Source organism: Pinus tabuliformis, chromosome 9 (assembly GCF_031772625.1).
Source record: "Pinus tabuliformis cultivar Carrire ecotype Pingquan chromosome 9, CPIR1, whole genome shotgun sequence".
NCBI lineage: Eukaryota > Viridiplantae > Streptophyta > Pinopsida > Pinales > Pinaceae > Pinus > Pinus tabuliformis.
In genome coordinates, this window is record NC_142307.1 from 197,722,482 (window position 1) to 197,727,638 (window position 5,157).

The window sequence follows — 5,157 nt, forward strand, 5'->3', positions numbered from 1 at the left end:
GTGGCAGACTTCCTTGTTGCCATAATTTTTCTTTCAACTTTTTTTGCCACCCTACATGCCTTCTCCAATGAATCAGGTTCCCAAAGGCGAACCTCATGTTGGATGTTATCCTTCAAAGTCCCTTTGAAGACATCAATCCTATGCTCCTTGTTGTACAAGATTTACGATTGTGGACAAGAGTATCTCCCCTAGATCAGTGGCTAACCTAGAACAACAGAGAGACAAGGAACACAATGTTTTTCCTTAAAGTAAATAGATGATGGAGTGAGGCCTACCTGGAATCCTCTGCATGCTCCACTCCTTCTTCAGCTTGGAAGCTCCAATCCCAGCTTTGATTGCCAAAATTAGAACCTGCACAATGAGATAACACAAGCCAAGAAACTACGAGATCTATGCAATATCATTTAAGTACTTCATTCGATAGATCAACATGGTATTGAAATAAGCAAAACAACATCACATATAGGGAAACAATGATTTCTTTTCATTACTAAAAATGGAAGGAGATTACAACCATAAATAGCAGTTGATCTTGTAGAAGATCTCCTCCAAGTTGTTGACTTGTCCTTCCAATCACCCTAATTGCATGGAATGAGGACCCCTAGATTAGTGGCTAACCTAGAACAACAGAGAGACAAGGAACACAATGTTTTTCCTTGAAGTAAATAGATGATGGAGTGAGGCCTACCTGGAATCCTTCGCACGCTTCGCTCCTTCTTCAGCTTGGAAGCTCCAATCCCAACTCTGATTGCCAAAATTAGAACCTGCACAATCAGATAACACAAGCCAAGAAACTACGAGATCTATGCAATATCATCTAAGTACTTCATTCAATAGATCAACATGGTATTGAAATAAGTGAAACAACATCACATATAGGAAAACAATGAATTCTTTTCATTATTATAAATGGAAGGAGATTACAACCATAAGTAGCAGTTGATCTTGTAGAAGAGCTCCTCCAAGTTGTTGACTTGTCCTTTCCTTGTCACAATATGCACCTCCAATCACCCTAAATGCATGGAATGATGACCACTCACTACAGTAGCATAAGGGCATAATAACTCTCCAAAAGCCAACCCCTAACCACATAGAATACTGGAAATATATAGAGAAGTAAGGTAAGTTGGGAGTTCTTATCCAATTACCAATCTAGGGTAAGAGATCCACCTTTGATGGAGGGATAGGATCAAAGGATAAGTGGTGAAAACTCCAATGTAGGGATGGATAGGATCCGAATGTTTTATCCAAGGTAAGTAGTTGTAACAAGTTCTGGAAACTCCTAGAAGGGGAAGCTTCCAGAATCCCGATCATTCTCCCAGATTTCTAGAACCAACGTAGGTGCAAAGGGGAGAAACCTACTGGTGACCAACGCAGACCATAGTGGAGCAACCTGCTGGTGAATGCACCCCAGTAGGCTTACATGGAGCGTTAGTCCTTAAACTGGCTTAGATGAAGCAGTTTAGGGCTCAAACTATGGGAAATGAAAGGTACATGCTTAGGGATTTGTGTAAGATGGTGACAAGGGGGAATAGGATGTTGATTGATCCTATTAGGAGGCTCACTGATTGGATGTGACAAAATGGCCTATAACACTCCTCTAGAATACCAGTTACCCTGATATTCAATTTTTGGAAGTCCTTAATGTGCTCCACCATTGAACCCTTTTGTTTGAGATTTATCAATTGGCTAAAGAAGGTGTTGCTCTTGATATCCTCATAATGTGCTATCATTTCCTCTGTAAAAATTGACCAAGTGACAAGTGATTTACTAGTACAAAGCCATCGATATCATACAAACTAATTGGTTCTAAATATAACGATGCAATGTGTACCTTTTGTGTGTGTTGCACATCATGGAGATCAAAATATTGCTTCATATGTAGTATCCATGTTACCGGATCCTTGCCATCAAACTTCCTCATATCGATCTTTGGAATGTGGTGGTTCTTAAACCCAACATTGGAGTCTCTAAAATCATAATTCATATTCCTTTTGTCCTCATCATGATTTTCATGGATTACCTTGTCACTACTGGAAATCCTTTCTTATAGCAACTTTGCCAAACCTTCCTTCAACCCCTCTATCTTGACATTCATCATTGCTTCCATGTCTGCTTTTAAACCATCATTCAAAATTCCCATGTCCCTTTTTATACCATCTATCTTGACTCTCATGCCCCTTTTTGTACCATCTATCTTAACATTCATCATGGCTTCCGTTTCATTTTTTGTTACTTTTTGCAAGAGTGAAATTTGTTGCACTTGGTCTTGTAAATTTAATATATCATGCTACATTTCTTCCTCTTCTTCATGCGTCATAAAAGAGCTTTCTAGTTGCTTACTAGGTGTGTTCATTTTTTTTTCGAGGCATTTTTGAATCAAACAATGATATCTATGGTTCACTATGCCCTTTGAATCACTTCGAACTGATTTTTGAAACAAAATTATGCAAGATTTAAAAAAATACACACATTTTTTCTTGCTTTTTAGGAGCTCGATATTGAAACTGTTGTATCTCTGTAACTTCGAATCTCCAAGATTTGAAATTTTGTTCTGTGGTAGCCCTATGAGTCTTTTTTCCAACCCCAAAAGTCAGACCGAGATTGGATTCTTCAGGAAAGAGTTATGCCCAATATCCCACGATGACCTGATTATAGAATGGTTCAATAGATCGAACTTGTACGGAGTGCCATGTGTCACTGTTTTGACCTTCAATGCTGCAAATGATACCTAAAAAACTAGTCTTTGTACTTTCAGTCACTTTTTACGAAATTCAAATCCGATGCCCAGAGAGAAAGTTATGATGATTTTCCCCAGGTCACTTGTTTGAGATGGAATTTTGGAGCTTGCAAAAACCCTAACTTCCTTAGATCATATTTATGAAAATATAGCAAACCAAGATCTAAAATTCATATATGACGTTCACCAATATTTCGACTCCTCATGGTTGCAATTTCATCTTCTGAAATCTCATAGAAGAAAAAGTTATAGCGAAAATTCTAAGATGGCCTGTTTGAAGAAGCGAAACCCTAGAATCCAATGCTATGATACCAAATGTTATGCAACAACTCATAGAAAAGATAGATCAACGACTTAAAAATTATCCTCTTCAAGGGGGAAACCTCTTTTACATTACATAAATGAACAATTCTTGGATGATTCAAATGATAAGACCTCCTTGGTATGTAGGAGTTTAAGGGGTCACAATATAATTAGAGCCTACATAACAATAATAATATAAGGGCACAATAATTACAATAGTGGGCTTCTATGGGGCACAACAATAACAACATGGGGGATACATGGGCACAACAATACAAATAGGGGTCTACCCTAATAACAATAAGGGGAATATACTAGTATTATAGGGACCTAACATCATGGGAATCTCTCAATGATGAGGGTCCTTGCTGTTGAAGAACAAAAAACTTTTTATGAAATATCTTTATCTGAATTTCTAAATTTCACATTTGTTCTCTAGTTGTGTTATTAGGCTCCTCTTTGTCAATACTTTTCTCACTTCAAGGACTGCATCTGCCCTATCTTCAATTCCCATTTCTTCTAGCTCCTCCCTTGGTTTTTGAATTTTGGACTTTGATGATTCTGGATGCTTCTTCAAATCTATTGTCCAACTCTTCTTTGATATCTTCAATGGTTGCTTTAGTTTTCTCCAGTAGTTGCTCTTGTTCAAAAATGATCTCCATGGAAGACCATAAATTTGAAATTGTAGAATTTATGTGTATCCAAACTTGTTATTTAGCTTCTGATAAATTCTGTGCACTAATTGATTCATCTAAATATTTTTCAAGCTGCTTCGCGAGCTTGAAATTCTTTAGCACCTTTGAAATGTATGCATTGTTTGTTTTTGTTTTATTTTCCTCTACCTTTTGCAATGACGCCTTCAACTTTTCAATTTCTACATTTCTCAAAGATAAATCAACCATTTCTTTGGATAGTTGTTTTGTTGAATCATGACTTGCTGATCCTGTCTCCACTTTTGAAACTCCTGTACCAACTTTTTGTTCTCTCTCCTTCACTAGCCTTTCCATCTTTGTCTCCATTTCCTATATTTGCAGATTTTGCTCCACAATCATACACAACATGTTTTCCTTTTCGTTCTCAATTTCCCCCACTTCCTAAGCTTGAGGATGCTTTGTTGTTGGTAAGTTTAATTTCATGCACAATGCTTGAATATCTGCATTTCTATTTTTTATGATCTCCTGAGTTGCATCAACATTGTTAGGATCCAATCCTAATTTGATAACAATATCTTCTAAAGCTTTTATCCTTGTATCTTTTGCCAATGATGACATCTTTTCTAACTTCAGCTGAGAATGAGTGTTATTCAAAGAAGTTTGTAATTTTGAAACAACCATAGCAGAATTTGTTAGAGAAGAGTAGATCATTTCACCCGCTTGCTTATGTAGATCTATTTGGTCTATGGGGTGAATTTATTAAGTATCAAAAGAAAATAAAGAAGTTTTGTAGTCCTTTTCAGTCTTTGGGACTAGAAACTTTGGCTCAAGAAATGCCAATCGAAACTGCCTACTATCAAGATCTAGTGCAGATAACAATCTGTTTTGGGTAGAGGAAGTTTGTTTCTAAAATTGAGTATATGTAGCATAGTTTAGAAGGTCATTCTTTTTCTACATTTCTCTGAATTTACTAAAAATGCTTTGACTACTAGAAGAAGGAGAAAAGATGCATTAGTTACTATTTCTTTAATTTATTGTAGTGTAAAAACAAGGTCGCTTGACACCATCATTGTAGTTGAAACCTTTGTTTTCCTAGCTTCAGATGATTCTTCTTCAGTTTCCTTGGTCTTTCTTCTTTTGAAAACTCTAAAACCCTGAAATGCGAGGAGAAATGCTTTCACTTGTTCTTTTCAACTCCTTTTCTTTTGGATGAGGGGTTTCCAATGATGTTTGACTTGACACCTGTTCTTCAACTTCCTATAAAGTGTTTTCCTCCCAAACCTCTCAATTAGCATATTGTTCAATCTCTGGTTTTGAAAAATGAATATAAGGAGCTGACTTTTGCTCAAGTCTGATAGCTGAAATTATTCCCAAAGGATCATAAGGGCAACTAAAACTCATTTTAAACTTCATTTGATTTAACAATTTTTTTGCTTCTTTATCAACTACTTTGGTATTTTC